General features: G+C 34.0%; 2 non-coding genes across 2 annotated transcripts; both read left to right on the top strand.

Annotated features, from left to right (window-relative positions):
• The first annotated feature begins 7,682 nt into the window (after nt 1-7,682).
• On the top strand, nt 7,683-7,754 carry TRNAD-GUC. The gene has a single exon. It is a non-coding gene; the product is annotated as a tRNA-Asp (tRNA).
• A 2,692-nt stretch (nt 7,755-10,446) lies between these two features.
• On the top strand, nt 10,447-10,518 carry TRNAD-GUC. The gene has a single exon. It is a non-coding gene; the product is annotated as a tRNA-Asp (tRNA).
• Nucleotides 10,519-22,254: the final 11,736 nt, after the last annotated feature.

Here is a 22,254-nt window from a genome sequence, read left to right as displayed (position 1 = left end):
AAAATATTAAAGCAAAAAACAAAGGGAAAGAGGAAAAGCCTTTGACGTGCACTGCCGGATCTTCCCTCAGCCACCATGAACTACCCCCAGTGAACTAGGTCCTCTCGGATGCCTAGAACGGCACTCCCTCAAGCTTGTCACGGAGAAATGCCATGGCAAGTAGGATTAACGGAAAAAGATGAGACATTCTCTCTCTAACTTTTAAGCTCAAATCTAGGTGGAACCAAAATCTCTAACATTGTGGCTTCATCCTCTATATATAGGGAAAATTAACCATAGAGCTTGGTGTTGAAATTCCTAGAAAACCCCAAACCATACTTAAATCACGTGGATATAGGGCAGAGCATAGCAGTGCTCCAGTCTGGGTTGCTGACTGAGTACCCGACATAATCCCGCTGCAGACGCCCAAAGATAGACAGGATCTGCAGAGCAGGCGGCGTGGTCAGCATGATCGACTGTAGCAGCGCCGACCCCTCCAGGCGGATCTTCTAGGCAGATTTCTCGGGCAGAGCTCTCGGAAAGTCGGAGACAACTGGTTTCAAAAATATCTTCTCGCACTTTAAGCTCTATCGAAATGCCAGTCAAACTTGGTAATTTCATTTTGCTCAGCAATCTCCTTATGTCACGACATTTTCTTTCCTTTACTCATTGCTTTCAATTCATGCACATCATCAAACAAGCACTTTTCCCATAAAGCAGCATCGCTTTAAAAATAAAATGCCGCGGCAAACTGAATTCCACCACATGCAACTAAATGCTTCTAAATGCATCTACATGGTCCTAAATGAGCTATTAAACACTCAATAACTTAAGTGAAAAGGTCCCAAAATGTGACCTTTTACGGAGTTATCAGATACTCGAAGTAAATTTCCATATGGTCCTCCAGGCGACCGATCTTTTCACGCGTTTCTCGAGTGTGTGTGGCCACAGCGGCCATTCTAGCTGCGGTAACTAATTTTGCTCCTCGCTCCAAACTTCATGTGGGTCGTCGTCATTGAAACTCATTAGCTCGGGGACCTTTTTTCTTGGTAATACCCTTTTTTGGTTTATTGTAATCCTCGAAGTGATCCTCAGGAACCTTATTTTTCTTGCACAGTGCGGTTATCAGATTTGGAAACAATAGATTGCCTCGACTCCTCTTGGCATATTCATGGATCTGCTCGAAGATGATTTCATCCACGTTGATCTTCCTCCCGTAAATGATAGAGTACAGGAGCATCAATCTCTTCACGAGGACAATGGTGTTGTGAGACATGGGCATGAGCTTGCCCTTGAAGAAGTGGTTCCACAACTTCACATTTGGTTTTAGGGCTCGGCGATCAACTCTCCTCCTCATGGGGGTCTTTCCTTCAAACTTGGCCCACCCGAAGCATAGATCCTGCAGTACGGTGTTGTAAATGTATATGCTAAGGTAAGCAAATATGCTAAGGCTAAAAATTTCATCTGTTGCCAATCCCCGACAACGACGCCAAAAACTTGATCGCTTGTAAATGTATATGTTAAGGCAAGCAAATATGTGCAAGTATACACAATCGATGCAAGTAATATAGTAGTGAGTGAGTATCGTCTCCACAGGGATTGCATTAGAAATATATTTTCACCACAACTAGAACTAATGTCACAAGCTAAGTCCTACTAAGTATTATCCCAAGAATTAATATTAATGAACTAAGAAACATGATTCAATGATTTCAGAAAAGTTTGGTCGAGGCAAAATTAATATGCAAACTGATAAAACAAAACAAGTGATGGTTTAAATATAATGCAAACAACCTCACATATTCAGAAGTGTTACAGATCACTTATGCTAAACTATTTTCTTGACAACATTTATTCTCAGTTTAGAATAATTATTATGACTCACTAAAGCTGCCCGACAGAATTACTAGGTATTCTTAGACGGTTGCTACGGTAATACCTCTCGACATTAACTATAGACATAGTCTCTCCTACTCTAGCATCTATCCCTTTTAGTCGTTTGAAACTCACTCCTTATATCTAAGGTAGACAAGTCAGAACTTCACCATCCCGGATTCATTCTATTGCTCACGTTGATCTATCTTAATTCTCTCGAATTTAAGAATCACTTATCTATACAAAAGGCTATCTCTCGATGCTCTTACAGTGCCAAGACATGATTTACCAAAACCCAAGGCTATCTCTCGATGCTCTTATAGTGCTAAGGTAAAATATTTAAACTATGAGCAAAACAGTCATAAGCGAAACATAATTTGTCATTCATAAACATAAAAATATTGTTCAGGCAAAACAAAGTTTAACACCAAATAAAGCATTCATGGTGCTATCAAAGATCATCCAAGATTCAATGTTTAATACAACCCCAAATAAAATAAGAGTTAAAAACAAATGAAGAACGACTCCCAAAATCGGGGGCTCTATCGCGATAATCATGATCAGCACCGCGCCTGCCTTAGTGATCACCCTCTCTGGAGGCCTGATCACCATTATGTTATCGTCTGGCTATGAAGGACACCAAGGAAGGTTGGTAGGTAGACAGTGGGAAAGCACTGTAGTTGCTTGCTCACGCCTTAGGTAAAGCTCTTCTCTCTTCTTCCTTGCCCCATCTTTTTGGCGGCTATGGCTGGTTATTTATAAGGAAATATCTCCTAGGCCTTTATCTACTTTTGGAGTTTCCTTAACTAGCCGTTATTAATTGCCCAGACTTAAAAAGGAAAGGCGGCTGGCGGCTGTCATAATAATTGAGGATTGCTTGCACCTGAAGTTCCAGCTGGCGAGTGACATAGGCGGTTTCGCCACACCTGCTTCAGACTTCCTCAAATAAATCTTGCCTTGGCGAGATAAATCTGCTCTTCACGTTCTCCTCTGTTCTGTTGGCCTTTTCATTTTTTCATTGTCACGACTGAAATGTTCTTACTCTGTAGGATTCCTGCACAAACACAACCCAAACAACCCTTTCTCTTTAGCAGTATCAGTCAAACCAAAAAAATCTTGCCTAAGCAAAACTTTATCCACCACAGGCTAATATAACCTATGTACAACTAAATGCAACTAAAAATGCAGTGCATACTTTGTTTAGACGAGCAATAACTTAAGTTAAAACACTAGGAATTAAGTCTTTTTATGGAGTTATCACTATCAACACTACAGCTTACCTGATCAACTGTGGGCCCTCAGTTTCCTTGGATGGCAGAATACCAGAGGAAGTTTGGAGCAAGAAAGAAATAAACCTTTCACACTTAAGAGTGTTTGGTTGTATTTCTTATGTACACATAAATTCTGCTGAAAGAAGTAAACTTTATGCCAAGTCCAAGAAATGTGTCTTTGTTGGTTATGGTGGTGATGAGTTCGGTTACCAGTTTTGGGACTATGAAAATCAAAATATCATCAGAAGCAGAGATGTCATTTTCAATGAGAATGTGATGTACAAAGACATGCCAACCATAGAATTAAGTAACTCCAATACCAAAGTTGAAACAAATGAATTTGCTGAGTTTGAGGAGATTTCTGGAAATGATGTTCAGATCAATCCTGAAGCAGTTCAAGAAGAACCAGACACACCAGAATTGAGACGCTCCTCTAGAATTCCTAAACCAACCCAGCGTTATTCGCCTTCTTTGCACTGCTTGTTGCTGACTGACAATGGTGAACTAGAGTGCTATGATGAAGCAATACAGGTGGAGGATTCAGTCAAGTGGGAGTCTTCCATGAAAGATGAGATGGACTCGCTTATGTCAAATCAGACGTGGGAATTAGCTGAATTACCACCAGGCAAGAAAGCGCTCCATAACAAGTGGATTTACAGGATCAAAGAAGAACACGATGGGAGCAAACGTTACAAAACAAGATTGATTGTCAAATGTTTTTAGCAAAAAGAAGGTATTGACTGCAATGAAATTTTCTCTCCAATCGTGAAACTGTCTACAATCAGACTGGTGTTGAAAATTGTAGCTGCAGAAAATCTACATCATGAGCAGTTAGATGTAAAGACATCTTTCCTTCATGGTGATTTGGAGGAAGAAATCTATATGAGGTAGCCATAAGGCTTAACAAAGACGGTGACTACAGACAAACTGATGTTGTGTTCAACTTCAGTTGGCATGCTAGAATAATAAGACCAGAAATGCTGTTGCATTGATCGAGGTGTGAAGACAGATTAAAATCAGTCTTCAAGTGGGAGATTGTTGAATATTCAACAATTGGCAGCCATATTTGTTGAAAGTTGGATTGGCAGCCGGTGGTTGAAGAATTCAACAAATTTGGGCAGCACCAAATTGTTGAAATTGTGAAGGGATAATTACAAAATTAAGTCCTTGAACTTTAGGGTATTTACAAGATTAGTCTTTAATCTTCAACTATAAATACCTTAACCTATTTAGCTTCAAAATCATCCCAAATCATTTCTTTCTCCCACTACTAAAGAGTTTAGAGAGTTTTCTTGTGAGTTGTGAGTGTTTTGTAAATAAATGTAAATTTTCTCTCTTTAGTAAAAGATCTGCAGCAGTCCGGAGACGTATGCATAATTGGCTTAACTCCGTTATCAATTTCGGGTATTATTTTTCCGCTTTTATTTCGCATTCTCACTAATATGGTTATAGGGAAATTACTCATTTTATTTCCCAACATGTGTTGTATTCTATATTTCTAGCAAGAACCACGTTAGTGAAAACGAGTACCATAATAAGATGATTCAAGCAAGAACCGATGATTAAGTTCTGTTTCAAATTTGTAAGCTAAATATTTTGATTAATACATATCATAGTGAACTAGTATCATAGTGAACTAGTAATCATGTCTTGACGAGCAAATATCTTTGTCATCAAATCTAATTATCATAGATGAGCTTAATATCTCTATTGCCCTTTAAAAAGGTAAATATACTTGTACCTATCCCATTTATTATGTTGTTTCCTATAAATGTTTGTCTTCTTCGTTAGTGCTTTCTTTTCATCCCTAGGTGAAGTTTTTTTCCTTAAAACTATTTGCGAGACATTTACTCATCCCGGATAGCGTATGATTATATATAGATGTCAATGGAACCTAATTTTTGGTTACATTACATGTTGATAAACGAGCTATTGAATATAAATAGGTGTTAATAGTTAAATTTAATCCTAATGGCTATACTGCTCGGTTAAAAGGTAGACTTATTGTTAAATGGCATGCCTATACTGATGGAGTGCATTATTATCATAATTTCTCGTTTTTAAACTTGCTTTTATAAGATTATTTATCTCTTTTGCAGTAACATTTTTTTTTGTTAATCTGGGGCAAGTACAAGGTAGCATTTGTTCAAAGATAACTTTTAACCATTTGACATTGAACGCTCATAACCCAGGCATTGATGGTGCTCGAGCCCGAGATCTCAAGGAATAACAACTATTCTTTTACCATCGAAGTTTCTAAGATTCGTGCTTGCAGTAACTTTTTTATGAAGATCTTCAGGAGAAGGTGCTCATGGAGAAATAGTCTAATTTAGCTAAAATATTGAAAAGTTAGGGATATAAAGGAGTAAGTTAGATTATTTGGTGTTCGATAAAAGGCTAATGAGGACATTATTTTCTTAATTATATATGTGAATGATATTGTAATCACTGATAGCGACTAGCGAAATTTTATCTCTTAAATCTTTTTTCAATAATCGATTTTATGCCAAAGGATAAATCATGTACTACTCCAATGGTTCCTAATTTACAATCAACCAAAGAAGATGAATTATATATAGATCCTAAAAGGCACAAAGGACTTATTGAAAAGTTGAATTATCTTATTGTGACACATCTTAATATTGTTTATTTGATAAGTATGCTGAGTCAATATATGTCAACACCAACTATTATCATTGAAAGATAGCATAACAAATTGTGCGTTATTTGAGAAGTGTTTCTGGACATAAAATTCTATGACAATCATGATCACACTACATAAAATTTTATGACAATCATGACCATACTAAGATAAAATAGTTTTCAAATTCGGATTAGACATAATGTAAGGAAGATAGGAGATATACTTTAAGATATGTGTTTGTTGGAGGAAACTTGATTTCATTGAAGAGTAAGAAACAAAATATGATCTCACGATCCAGTGCAGAAGTTGAATATAAAACTATGGTCAAATCTACAGGTAAAATCAAATGAGTATATCAACTCCTCAACGAAGTAAAAAATTAATGTTTCGGTACCTACAAAGCTATGGTGTGATAATCAACTTCACATTACTTCTAATCTATTTTTTCATGAACGAACGAAATACATTAAAGTTGATTTTCATTTTATTCGTGAAAAGATTCAACAAGGTTTGATTATTATCAACTATGTAAAAATTGGAGAATAACTAGGAGATATTTTCACATGCTCTTTATGGGTTCCAGATTGATTATTTATATAATAAGTTGGAAATGATTAATATTTGTGCTGCAACTTAATATTGATCCAGTGTCACAGATATGTTCGCTAAATCTTAGGATTAATATTATATTGTATTTAACCAACGAGGGTTTGTTCAAGTGGTAAGCATTTTGATATTGTTTAAGCATGTCTCAAACTCAAGACCTTACGTACACAAAAATTTCATGTTGGGAGACTCCGCCATCAAAGCCATGTGTGCGACGCGAGTCCGTTCATATTAGTTAGGACGAAACCCTAGAATTGGGAGGGCGACAAAAAAATATTGTATTTAATATAGAATGTTATATAGTTAATGCAGTATATTAGTTTACATATTATAAGAGCTTTGTACTTGTATATATATCCATAATGTTGATGAATAAGAAAATGAGAAAGCATTCTATTTCAAAATTCTACAAGTTCGAATGAAATGCTTGTTTATTCCATATACTAGATGAGATGTTAACGTTTACAACATTACCTGTGGTGCCACAGCAAAGGCTTCGGTTATCTATATGCTCGACATCCAACCCTATAAACCATGGTCCCAAGGAAACATCTTCAATGGAAAGAAGAAAAATAAGCAGAATAAATCTTGCTGCTAAAAGGAAACATCCAATTTTTATCAATTAAATCCTGAAAACATACAGTAATGTAAAGAGAATGAGTTACACCTCATAATAGTCATCATCACAATATGCATGATTTCAAGTGTAAAATACACATTGACTACTACACGAGAATAACAAATATTTTAAGAGTAACATGTTTAACATTCACTGGCATTAAAGACTATTTTTGTTGAAATGCAAAACCAGGGAAGAAATGTTGCATCTTTACCTATATTTACATGCACATCATCATCGACTTTACATAGAAATCGGCATCCCACAAAGCAGCAACAATGACAAAGTATGTTTTTGTCTTGGCTGATAATTCGAGGTAACCCTCAACATGCTCCTGCTCCAACCAAAAACAAGCTTCTTTCGTTCTTCGCCTGGTTTTCATAAAGGAGGAGGAATGGTAACAATTCATCTCGAGAAATTAGTTTAGAAACAAAATATAAGAAATATAATCAACTCAAATGCGTCTTGAATTTAACTTCAACAATTAACAATAATTTTCAATACACGATTGAATTATAAAAATATATAAACAAAACATAAATAAAAAAATTACTAAAATCTATTCCTACGTGAGAAAGACGAGAAGTACAAAGCTCTCCTTTAAATCATAATCATTAAACATGTACAGATGTCCTAGTACCTTGTTTCGTAGGTTGTAATTGTAAATAACAAACCTTCTGTCGATAAGGTCGTTGTAGTATAGTGGTGAGTATTCCCGCCTGTCACGCGGGTGACCCGGGTTCGATCCCCGGCAACGGCGTAAGAATTTAGTTTTTCCTCCTTTTCTGTTGAAATAAACAATGCTCAAAAACAATAGAAGATAACCAGCTACAACACAACACCTAATGGCATAGCTAAGTTTTATAATTCCTACATCATCATAACTACAAGTGCAAAAATGTCAAAATTCAATGATACGCTTCGCCTGTCTATAATTACATAATCTTTTTTATTGACCTTTTTTTGGACTTGTAAAAAGAAATTCGGATGAGGTGAGTGGAGAAAAAGAACATAATGTTTAGATTTGAACTAACAAATAACGGCAGCCTAATTTAAACACTATTTTTTGTCAGTTAAATTTTTATTTTTCAATCACTCATCCTTAGATAGTTTATAAGATGAATTGATCAGCATACTTCTTTCTTAATTTAGCTCCCATCTTCATCGACTGCCATTATTCACCGCCAAGCTCAACACTGCTCCCCACTGAAACCATACCTCACCAATCTGCTGTTTGCTGGTTAGCATACTTTTACATCTAACCATCACCATTATGTGTGAATGATATCTTTGCACAGCTTTTCACCCAAGTTTTTTGTTGCATATTTCTGTAAATGATAAGACCATAACTTATACATATACACACACATATATATGCAAGAGAGGTTGGTGAAGATAGAAAGGAAAACCTAGCTTCTAATCCTAGATTTATAAGTTTTATGAACCAGAAGAAGGCAACTTTAAGAGTTTGTGACTTGCTACAGTACAATAATTTATGAACAAAAACTACTAGATTTTATATATTCTTTTGCACGTCCAAAAATCAGTTAGCAGTTAGAATTTTGTGTTGTCCATGAATTATATTACTTTTCACATAAACTAATTCGAAGGAGAGGCGGATAAGGGTAGTTGCCACCCTAAAAATTCAAATTAATATATATTTTAGATTTTTTTATATTTTCAATTGATAATAAATTCTTACCCCTAAAATTTTATAAATTCACTCTCTCCTACAATTTTAAAAGTCCTTCCCCTAATTTAAAATCCAATATCTATCACTAAATACAAACATCTATTTCCATCATCTAATAAAAATATGGGCACAAACGATTACTTATGTCAGGGTTAATGACTTTCACTTTGCTGTTGCTTCTGCTGTTACTGACATTGGGTTGTTGATATTGAAGGTTAGATTCATTTGATGCTGAATACCCATCGAATTACTACCATAGATATGGCCTATACCGATAGAATGTGGGGTAAAGTGCTCAAATGCTACCTCGGTTATGGGATACCGCTTTATTAAATGTCTCGACTATTAGAAGTTATAAAATGATTTTTCGATTGTAGGTCGTCGTTTTATTAAATCTTTTAACTGTTAAAAATTATAAAATGGTCACCCGGCTATTTATATATTTCAAACTCTTCTTTTTCTGTTAAAAAATTAATGATCGTCTGAACTAAACGTTAACATGTTGACTGGAATATGATAAAATTTGATCTTTGAATCTCAAATGACTATATAATTACAACAATTTTGGAATCAAATTTTATCATATATCAGACAACATGTTAACGTCTAGCTCAGATGGTCGTCATTTTTTTAATGAAAAATGATGAGTTTGGAACATATGAATAGTCGAGTGATCATTTTATAACTTTTAATAGTTAATGGACTCAATAAAGCGTTACCCTATAATAAAAGGATCATTTTGTAACTTTAATAGTCGAGCGACTCAATAAGATAATATCATATAATCAAGGACTATTTGTGTACTTTACCTTATAATATATAATATTGAAGATTAAATTTATTGATTTTTTTGAAATTCTGACCAATTCGATAAAATATATTACCATTGAGGTTTAAATGTGTTATATACCTATTAAAAAAGACTGTGTCATCATTCTATAACTATTTAGCGGTGATTGATATGAGCATGTAACTCTTCTTGTTAGGGGTTGCATCTCACACAGGAATAACTCAAGGGGACGGTTGGATATTTTTTTTCTTTCTAAATTTTCAAATGATTATATATTTTCAAAAAAAATTTATATTTTATATAAATTCATCTATTTAAAATTTTAAAATTTTATTTTTTTAACTTAAAATCATGCGTCGATCCCTTATCTCAATAAGGATGCATGGATCCTACATTGGTCATAAAGATACTATGAAACACAAATTCAAGTTGTTTCTGATAGCTGGAAAAAAATTGCTTGCAAACTAATTTTCAGATATTCCACTTTAAATTCCTCAAATAGATACATACAAACAAACACATGTCTCTCAACCATTGATAAATGTACAAAGATTTGACAAATATAAATTGTCAGAGTTTTTTCTAAGTTTTCACCTGGTAAATAAGAGTTATAATGGTATATTTAAAAGGGGACTCACATATGCATTTTATATATATTTCTAATGGTATATCTAAAAGTATTGTTAATAAACTAATTTTGTATTCATATTTAATTGGTAAAAATATTTAGGAATGAATGTCGATAATCTCTGGAATATGTGGTTAGAATCTCTCAATTAATAAGCTCCTATCTCTCTAAATTGTGGATTCAATGACCCACTAACAGCAAAATTACATAAATAAACAAATTACTAAATTTATTTCTACATAAGAAAGGATAGAAGTACAGAGCTCTCCGTTAAATAATACCTGTCATAGTACCGTGTTTTATGTATAGTATTTACAAATAACAAATTTTCTGTCAACAAGGTCGTTGTAGTATAGTGGTGAGTATTCCCGCCTGTCACGCGGGTGACCCGGGTTCGATCCCCGGCAACGGCGTAAGAATTTAATTTTTCCCTCCTTTTCTGTTGATAAACAATGCTCAAAACAATAGAGGATATCTAGCGACGCCCGAACTCGAACCGGAGACCTTCAGTAGACTGACGTGATAACCAACTACAACACGACACCTTATGTCTTAGGGAGACACAAAGTTTTATAATTATGTTTACAATTCAATAATAATCTTTTTGGTTGAACTTTTCATTGGACATGTAAAAGAAATTCGTTGTTGATGAGGTGAGTGGAGAAAATGGACATAAGTTTGGATTTGAAAAATAGATGACAGTACAAATAATGATTTGCTTACAATAACATTTTTACTTGTAAATTATTCTCAAGATCTAAGCCCCAATAGTATGTCTACGAATAACGCTGGTTTTGAATGCGGTGTGGCTGAGTTCACTAGTAAATATTGGTCATCCCTGCCAACTGTTTCTTCTGCACAAATATGTAGGATAAAGAATGAGGCTGTTGCTGTGGAAAAACTAGGAGAGATGGAAGTTGCTGAAATGTTGGTCATCATGATATTTAGGTTGCAGAGTTGGCTAACATGTTGGATTTGGTGGCTGGAACAAAAATCATTATACGAGTTCTTAAGGGTCAGCTGAAACAATTCAAATGGGTTCAGTCTTTCATAACTTTCAGCAACAGAGGTCTGTTGAGGTCAAGTGTCTAATGATTTAGATGCTAAGCATGAAGGATGCATGGATCCATTCATTGATCCATGCCATGCATCTCATGAACATGTAACTTTTCTTGTCAAGGGTTGCATCTCATAAGAAAAGAGAGGTTCTCATTCTCATGAAGGATTGCATGGATCCATTCAGTGGTCTTAAGGATATTATGGAACACAAATTCTAGCTGTTTCTGATAGTCTTTGAGTGGCATAAAATTTGATTGCAAACTAATCCTCTGATATTCCACTTTAAATTCCTCAAACAGATTCACACAAACATAAACATGTTTCTCTCAACCTTTGATAAATGTACAAAGATCTGGCAAATGCAAATATAAGAGAGGCTTCTCAGTTCTCACCAGGCAGATAAGAGGACGTTCCACCCTCTATTTGGTTCTTTCTTCGGTTGAAGATACCGCTGATATTAGGTAAAAGGACCTTTTTTGAGACAGAAGACCTCTCTTTATCCAACTTCTGTACATAAATGATTTTCTCTGGTGGGTTCAGATCTTGAGTTCTGTAGTGCCGTGGGGATGATTCGGTTTGCATGTGTGTTTCATAAATCTTTTGTCCAAGTTTTGCTATGATGTTGTTTACCCTCTCTTATTCCATATCAGACACATTTTTATATTCTGACTTAAGGTGTGATATTGAAAATATATGGAGAAACTTGGAAAAAGTAATATATTCATATCGAAATCCATATAAAAATTCACCCTTGTTAACATAGGTGTACCCTAATCTGGAGCTAAGTACTAAAACTGCATAGCTTTTTGCTCAGCTTGTTTAATTACTTGGCTTTCGCATTCGCTACCCTGTTCATTTCTAAGCTCAGGGAGGCATATTTGTTGTTTGGCTGCTGATTTTAGTGAAGCATAACATTTATGGAGGTTATATGAAGTTATGAAAGAATTTAAGCGAAATTAACTTATTGAATGATTGGCTGTGTGTTTACTATAATAGTTATCAATAAACTATTGGGGCACGCGGTATTTGTATTTTGCAGGTTCTGGTGTGCTCTCACTTGACCGAGTTATTTAATGAAAGTTGCTTACCAAAGGTACACATTACTGTATTCTCTCAATTAAATGGCATGTTCATCTAGAGAGGAATAGGGGAAAACACGCGCACACGCATACACTCATTGGCCTTTTAACTTATTGTTCTTAAAATCTTCCCCTTCTACAACCATTTTCAGTATGTGAAAATAAACTTTTACACCATGAGCGTGCTACGGCCACAGGAGAACTCTATAAATGTTGAAGACACTTTCTATACCGGTACAGTTCTGTTGCATTTACATCTAAAGTTATTGGCATCACAATAACGTGTTAAAATCTTCCAATGATGACTATAACTTCATACTTACTATTTATCTAGGATGCACGGACAAAGATACACAATAGGGGGTACGTCACGGACACAGTCATACTAGGATTTTATTTTCTTCTTTTTATATGTCCCCGTGTGTTCGATACATAGTTTGAGACATCAAAGCTATATCTTTGTCCAACATTTGGATACTCCATCTCAAAGAGCGTCTGTGCTTCATAGCTATCTATTACTCCCTGAATGAAGATGGCAACTTGGGATCAGCCAATTCAATCAAGAACTAGTTGGTTTAGCGATTCAACCATATAAGTTGAATAAAAAAATTAAGAGCCAATAAAAACTGTAAACCAAGAGCCAGAAAAACTAGTTAAAACTGGCAAAACCAGACTTTTTATTAAGTTTGGACTTTTAACAAAATATTTGACTTTTTCATTATGTTTTCGTTCATTTTTATTCGTGTTTTTTTAGTATGGCTTATCCTCTTTTTGGGATATTTTTATATTTTTGGTTAATTATTATTAATTAATATTTTTGAAACTTTTAAGATGATCAAATTAGCTGACCCTATTCCCATATGTAATGGAGTAAGGGGAGGTATGGTAGTAGGCTACCCCCAACGCCAGTTGAGAGCAGCTTCCGTGAAAAACCTCCATTATAAATTGCCCGGACTCAATCTCACGACCACAAGGTTAAGAGCCTTGCGCTCTACCAACTGAGCTAGAATATGCTAGGTTTTTTTTTTGTTGGTTACATAGGTTGTTCTTCATCTATGGTGAAAAGTGCAATTAGTGAGATGATTTAGTCGTAGTATATACAAGAAAAATTATAACAATATTAGTGAAGTACAAGATTAGCATTTGGATGATTTATCATTAACATTGCTATCAATTTTACTTGTTCGCACCGACATAAAATGTAAAAGTGTTAAAATACCCAATTTATAATATAGCTATGGTTTACGGGGTTTTTTTTTTTTTTTTTGAGGTATCTATGTTCGACACTTGCATTCAACGTATGGATATGAAGATGACATTTAAAAATCTTTGAAATTCAAGTATTAGATTACATATTCTATATTATAATTATATTTTGTGGATTTTTTAAGCATTCGTAATATGCATTTGTGTCCGACATGCGTATGTGGGAGTATAATTTTCATGGATTCTTTGTTTAAAACAAAAGGATATTGAGTTAGGTTCTTTGTTCATCTTCAACCTCTTTAAAAGATAAAGGGGTCAAAAGGACTAAAAACCCTGTAAACGGAGATGGCAGCCAAAATGATGAAACAGCACAGAATCAAGGCACAGAGAATCAACGACACCTTCTCTTTTGTTGACGGGTAAGGTCAGGAATCCTAGTAGTGGTTATTCTGATGGAGTTAATATGGTTTTGTTGATGAAGAAGATTATACGTATCTTTTACTCTTTGTTGTATGGTTATTTATAGTGCTTTGGACAGGTATCGCTCAAGAGTTATCGTCGCACTAATATTGATGGGATGTCCTAGGAAGTGATGACAAGGCTGGTTAGTCATCAAGTAAGACCATGTGTATTGTCACGTGGTCGCCAATGATCGTACGCGAGATATGTTTGTAAGGATTATAAGCGCTTGATACGTGGTTGTTCGCAAGATACGCCTCACAGAGCTAGAGGTTCGCCTAGTTGAGGTTCAGAGAACGTGAGGTTCATGTAACTGAAGTTTGCATGTAGTAACAACTTTGCTGCAGAATTTTCCATAACTGTTGCAGGCCTCACTCCATGTGATCTCTTGATCTCCACCATTATATGCCAAGTCTAATATTTCCATCACTTCTGCCTCTGATGTCACCATCAAATATGCTACAATGTACTAAAAAAAACACCCATATTTAAGTTCAAAATGTAAACCCCAAATTTATCGAGGCAAATTGATGGTTCTAAGGATTGGAAACCTGATCAGAGACTAAGAAGAACCAAGCTTTGGTGACAAAATATCTGATGCAAGAGGCAATAGCGGCGAAAAAGCATAACCAACACATACGCAGTCATTTCAAAAATTTTCGGGAACTAAAATTAAAAATTATGCCCTAGGATGAAAATTAAAACTCTCCCCCACGCCCACCTAAGAGTTTAAATGAACGGAGTGTTCGATGAACAGTTCGTATAATGTTTGTTTATGTTTGTTTGTCAAGGTAAATAAATGAGTATGAACAACTTTTTTTTATGTTCATTTATTAAACAAACGAACACGAACATAAGTGTGTTCGATCGATTCGTTTATGTTCACGAATAAATTTATTTATGAACTAGTTTGTCAACTTGTTTATTTATGTTCATGAACAAACTCGTTTACATGAAACATTTTTCTTTTCTTTTTTATATATTTTAAATATTGGTGAAAGTAGGGTTAAACTAAACACACAGTAAAGTTGAAATTTAAATTGTAAATTTTAGAAAGTTTAAGCACAAGTGGTGTAATTTTACCATTTCTCTTTAGCTTGCAAATGAAATAGTAAAACTAAAATTTGAACATATAAACGAACGATAAATGAACACTTAATAGAACATATTCATGAACGCTAAATGAATACGTCCATGAACATATAAACGAACACATTCGCAAACATTAAACGAATATGTTCGTGAACAACAAATAAACGAACATGAACATAATATTTAAAATTTAAACAAACACAAACCAAATTTGAACATCTTCAAAAATAAACAAACGAACACAAACATAATCTTATTCGTTCAAGCTCAATTCATTTACACCCCTACCCCACCCCTAAAGAATGATTTCTATCTACAAAATTCTTACATCTATTTTTACATAATTACATTCACAAAACATACATCGCTAGAAAGCTGCAGTCCACAGAGCGTTTTTGCCTTCTCCACACTGCTGGTGGACGTCTCTAATCCTCTCCACCGACTTGCAAACCCCGCTGCAGGTCCAGTCGAATGAAGCAACGCAAACGTTGCATGCTTGAGCATTCCACTAGCAATCTGCACCAAATGTTGTCATCGTCAATCTTTTGTTCCAGAACTCGATTTTGCAATGTATACTCTCCTAGAAGAGATGGTATTGTATTCTATATTTCTAGCAAGAACCACGTTAGTGAAAAAGAGTACCATAATAAGATGATTCAAGCAAGAACCGATGATTAAGTTCTGTTTCAAATTTGTAGGCTAAATATTTTGATTAATACATATCATAGTGAACTAGTAATCATGTCTTGACGAGCCAATATCTTTGTCATCAAATCTAACTATCATAGATGAGCTTAATATCTCTATTGCCCTTTAAAAAGGTAAATATACTTGTACCTGTCCCATTTCTTATGTTGTTTCCTATAAATGTTTGTCTTATTCGTTAGTGCTTTCTTTTCATCCCTAGATGAAATTTTTTCCTTAAAACTATTTGCGAGACATTAACTCATCCCGGATAGCGTATGATTGTATACTTGAAGAGATGACTAATCTAGATGTCAATGGAACCTAGTTTTTGGTTACATTACATGTTGATAAACGATATATAAATAGGTGTTAATAGTCAAATTTAATTCTAATAGTTCTACTGCTCGGTTAAAAGGTAGACTTATTGTTAAATGATATGTCTATGCTTTATAGAGTGCATTATTATGATACTTTCTCGTTTTTAAACTTTCTTTTATAAGATTATTTATCTCCCTTGCAGTAACGTTTTTTGTTAATCTGGGGCAAGTACAAGGTAATATTTGTTCAAAGATAACTTTCAACCATTTGACATTGAACGCTCGTACCCCTGACATTGTTGGTGCTTGAACCTGAGACCTCAAAGAATAACAACAATTCTTTTACCATCGAAGTCTCTAAGATTCATGCTTGCAGTAACTTTTTTTATGAAATCTTCAGGAGAAGGTGTTCATGGAGCAACCGTCTAATTTAGCTAAAATATTGAAAAGTTAGGGATGCAAAGGAGTAAGATTATTTGGTGTTCGATAAAAGGTGAATGAGGACATTATTTTGTTAATTATTTATGTGAATGATATTGTAATCACTGATAGCGACTAGCGAAATTTTATCTCTTAAATATTTTTTCAATACTCAGTTTTATGCCAAAGACTTTGGGATGTTAAAGTATTTCTTAGAAGTTAAATTAGTATGAGTAAGAATGAAATCTCTCTATATCAAAAGAAATATGTGCTCGATTTAATATCTGAACACTAAATCATGTACTACTCAAATGGTTCCTAATTTACAATCAACCAAAGAAGATGAATTATATTTAGATCCTAAAAGGTACAAAAGACTTATTGAAAAGTTGAATTATCTTATTATGAAACATCCTAATATTGTTTATCTAATAAGTATGATGAGTCAATATGCGTCAGCACCAACTATTATCATTGAAAGATAACATAAAAAATTGTGCATTATTTGAGAAGTGTTTCTAGACATAAAATTCTATGACAATCATAATCATATCACATAAAATTTTATGGCAATCATGACCATACTAAGATAAAATATTTTTCAAATTCGGATTATACAGAATGTAAGGAAGATAGGAGATCTACTTTTAAGATATTGTGTTTGTTGAAGGAAACTTGATTTCATGGAAGAGTAAGAAACAAAATATGATATCACGATCCAATGCAGAAGTTGAATATAAAGCTATGGTCAAATCTACATGTAAAATCAAATGAGTATATCATCTCCTCAACGAAGTAAAAAAAATAATGTTTCAGTACCTACAAAGCTATGGTGTGATAATCAACTTCACATTACTTCTAATCTATTTTTTCATGAACGAACGAAATACATTAAGGTTGATTTTTATTTTATTCGTGAAAAGATTCAACAAGGTTTGATTATTATCGACTATGTGAAAATTGGAGAATAACTAGGAGATATTTTCACATGCTCTTTATGGGTTCTGGATTGATTATCTATGTAATATGTTGGACATTATTAATATTTATGCTCCAACTTGAGTGAGAGTGTTACAGATATGTACGTTAAATCTTAGGATTAATATTATATTGTATTTAGCCAATGAGAGTTTATTTAAGTGGTAAGCAATTTCATATTGTTTAAGCAGATCTCGAACTTAAGACCTTATATACGTAGAAAATTCATGTTGGGAGAATCAACCACCAAAGCCATGTGTGCGACGCTGGTCGGTTCAGATTAGTTAGGACAAAACCCTAGAATCGGGAGGGCGAAAAATAATATATAGTATTTAATATAGAATGTTATATAGTTAATGCAGTATATTAGTTTACATATTATAAGAGCTTTATACTTGTATATATATCCATAATGTTGTTGAATAAAAAATGAGAAAGCATTCTATTTCAAAATTCTACAAGTTCCAATGAAAGGCTTGTTTACCTGTGGTGCCACAGCAAAGGTTTCGGTTATCTATATGCTCGACATCCAACCCTATAAACCATGATCCCAAGGAAACATCTTCAATGGAAAGAAGAAGAATAAGCAGAATAAATCTTACTGCTAAAAGGAAACATCCAATTTTTATCATTTAAATTCTGGAAAAATGCAGTCGTGTAAAGAGAATGAGTTACGTCATAATAGTCATCATCACAATATGCATGATTTCAAGTGTAAAATACACATTGACTGCTACACGAGAATGACAAATATTTTAAGAGTAACATGTTTAACATTCACTGGTCTGAAAGACTATTTTTCTTGAAATGCAAAACCATGGAAGAAAATGTTGCATCTTTACCTATATTTACATACACATCATCATCGACTTTACATAGAAATCGGCATCCCACAAAGCAGCAGCAATGACAAAGTATGTTTTTGTCTTGGCTGATGATTCGTGGTAACCCTGCTCCAAGATTTTATTCAGTTGTCGTATAGAACATGTATTCATAAAGCCAAAAGCGAGCTTCTTTCTTTCTTCGCCTGGTTTTCATAAAGGTGGAGGAATGGAAACAATTCATATCGGGAAATTAGTTTAGAAACAAAATAAATAATTTTTTTTCTATTTTTAAGAATGAATTTTAAATTTTAAATTTACATATATTTATTTAGGAATAAATATAAGAAATATAATCAACTCAAATGCGTCTTGAATTTAACTTCTACAATTAACAATAATTTTCAATACACGATTGAATTATAAAAATATATAAACATAACATAAATAAAGAAATTACTAAAATTTATTCCTACTTGAGAAAGACGAGAAGTACAAAGCTCTCCTTTAAATCATAATCATTAAACATGTCCAAGTACTTATTTTATAGGTTCTAATTGTAAATAATAAACCTTTTACCAACAAGTTCGTTGTAGGATAGTGGTGAGTATTCCCGCCTGTCACGCGGGGTGACCCGGGTTCGATCCCCGGAAACGGCGTAAGAATTTAAATTTTCCTACTTTTCTGTTGAAATAAACAATGCTCAAAAACAATAGAAGATACCTGGCGTCGCCCGGACTCGAACCGGGGAGCTTCAATGTGTAAGACTGACGTGATAAAAATTACATAATCTTTTTTATTGACCTTTCATTGGACTTGTAAAATAAATTCGTATGAGGTGAGTGTAGAAAAAGAACATAAGTTTGGATTTTAACGTATAAATAACGACAGCATAATTTAAACACTTATTTTTTCAGTTAAATTTTTTTTTCAGTCACTCATCCTTAGATAGTTTATAAGATGAATTGATAACCATACTTCTTTCTTAGTTTAGCTCTCATCTTCATCGACTACCATTAATCATCGCCAAGCTCCACACTGCTCCCCACTGAAACCATACCTCACCAATCTGCTGTTTGTTGGTTACCATACTTTTACATCTAGCCATCATCATTACGTGTGAATGATATCTTTGCTTCACCCAAGTTTTTTGTTGCATATTTCTGTAAATTATAAGACCATAACTTATACATACACACGCATACATATACAAGAGAGGTTGGTGAAGATAGAAAGGAAACCTAGCTTCTAATCCTAGATTTAAAAGAAGGCAACTTTAAGAGTTTGTGACTTGTTACAGTACAATGATTTATGAACAACAAATACTAGATTTTATATATTCTTTTGCACGTCCAAAAATCAGTCAGCAGTTAGAATTTTGTGTTATCCATGAATTATATTACTTTTCACATAAACTAATTCGATGGAGGAGTATTTTATTGCGTCATGATCGAAGCATATTCCATAGTGTCTAAAACAGGATGAATAGAAAGAGAGGCGGATAAGGGTGGTTGTCACCCTAAAAATTCAAATTAATATATAGATTTTTTTATATTTTCAATTGATAATAAATTTTCACCCCTAAAATTTTATAAATTCACTCTCTCCTACAATTTTAAAAGTTAGTCCCTAATTTAAAATCCAATATCTATCACTAAATACAAACATCTATTTCCATTATCTAATCAATTCCATTGGGTTGTTGGTATTGCAGGTTAGATTCATTTGATGCTGAATACCCATCGAATTACTACCATAGATATGGCCTAAACCGATAGAATGTAGGGTAAAGTGCTCAAATGGTACCTCCGTTATGGGATACCGCTTTATTAAATGTTTCGACTATTAGAAGTTATAAAATGATTTTTCGATTGTAGGTCATCGTTTTATTAAGTCTTTCGACTATTAAAAATTATAAAATGGTCACCCGACTATTTATATATTTCAAACTCTTCTTTTTCTGTTAAAAAAATTGATGATCGTCTGAATTAAACGTTAACATGTTGACTGGAATACGATAAAATTTGATCTTTGAATCTCAAATGACTATATAATTCAAACAATTTTGGAATCAAATTTTACCATATATCAGTCAACATGTTAACGTCTAGCTCAGATGGCCATCATTTTTTTAACGAAAAATGATGAGTTTAGAACATATGAATAGTCGAGTGATCATTTTATAATTTTTAATAGTCAAGGGACTAAATAAAGCATTACCCTATAATAAAAGGATCATTTTGTAACTTTTAAAAGTCGAGCGACTCAACAAGATAATATCATATAATCAAGGACTATTTGTGTACTTTACCTTAGAATTTATAATATTGAAGATTAAATTTACTGATTTTTTTTTAAAAAATAGTCCAATTCGATAAAATATATTACTATTGAGGGTTAAATCTATTATATACCTATTAAAAAATACGGTGTCATCATTCTATAACTATTTAACGGTGATTGATATGAACATGTAACTCTTCTTGTTAGGGGTTGTGTTACCCCTAGACCCAGTCTATGCGTTTCAATTAAGTCTAACGGATTATATTAAAAATTCTTAAAATATTTTCCAAAACGTTATTTGATACTTTAAATCATATTACAAATAACAATCATAAAAGTATAATAAATAACGATAAAACCCAACTCATAAATATAAATCTAAAAGTGACTAAGTAAAACAAAACATGTCATAAATCTGAATCACGTAAATCGAATATCAGTAACAAAAGCAGTCAACATCATCATAAAAAATAAGTACTTCAAAATAAAGGCACATGTCACCGTAATTGAAAGTAGTTCGGAATACAGAAACATTACAACAAAAAGTTATGCAAGAATATGTCGATCCACCAAGTGCCTAATTTGGGGTGTATATCCAAAAGTATCTGAAAAAGGGTAAAATAGTTTGAAAAGTGAGTTAGGGGCTCAATGTGTTACAATAGTACCATTAAAACATGGTATATAAAATAATCAATTAATAATTCGATAAAATATCATGGAAATCTTGATGAACTTTAAGTTTTTAAAACTCGTAGTTTACCCTCCTCCTGTACACCATATGCAATTACCCAGAACTACATCCATATGGCTTACCTTACACCTAGTAGATATAAGGAGCCAACCTAAGGGGCATCTTGGGGCCTGAGAGCTTATCCAAGAAAGTTCTCGGGGCCTCAGAGCGTACCCAATGGTCACCTTAGGTCCATAAGGAATTATCAGCTTGATCAGAGCTGAACCTCCATACTCCAGTATCCTACCCAAATCTTATCTCAAATATACAGTTTGCACAGTAAGTAGTAAATTCCATAAATCCATAATCAACGTAATCATATTTCCAGTGAAAACTAATAACCAGATAACATATCATTCAACCATAGTCCATAAACCATAAACCAGTAAATCATAAATTTCAGTGAAACATATTTCAAAGCAGATAAAACAATCGTGTAGCATATATGGAACACATCTTGCAAAATAGGGTCAAATAGCAGATCTACTGAGCATCGACCTTGCTACACTCTGCAATAGTACTCGAACCTAATTCATAGTAAACTGAGTTAAATATCGAAGTAATATTCTAATATGGGTATTCATAAAGTTCACGGGTCATACGAGTGACTACTGGCTCACGAGGTCTAGCGGATCGAGAATAGTTGAGTCGAGCTGTCGAGCGATCAGGAGAGTCTCGAGTACCTTCAAATAGCAATAACTAATCAGTCTCAAGTCTTAATTTGATTATTCGAAATTAAAACACTTAAGTGCATATGCATGTACAGGTTTGCCGGTCAATTTGGAGGCTTTCAGGTTCGGATTTGGCAAAGTCAGCGGTCAAAGTCAACGATTTGACTAAGGTGAGTTGACTCAGGCGAGTTGACTCGTTTCAAACCAGTTTGATCATATTGGTTCGGTCTAACTGGATCAGTTTCAGAAGCTTCCTGGATCGACTGGAGAGCCCCACGTGCACTGTCGACGTGTGGTGGCGCATGCAGCGATCGGGTTCGTTTCCACCGATAGATTACTCACATGTC

Source organism: Hibiscus syriacus, unplaced genomic scaffold, assembly GCF_006381635.1.
Source record: "Hibiscus syriacus cultivar Baekdansim isolate YM2019G1 unplaced genomic scaffold, ASM638163v2 tig00019470_pilon, whole genome shotgun sequence".
NCBI lineage: Eukaryota > Viridiplantae > Streptophyta > Magnoliopsida > Malvales > Malvaceae > Hibiscus > Hibiscus syriacus.
Note: the sequence above shows the minus strand (reverse complement) of the source record. Positions and strands in the feature narration are given on the sequence as shown.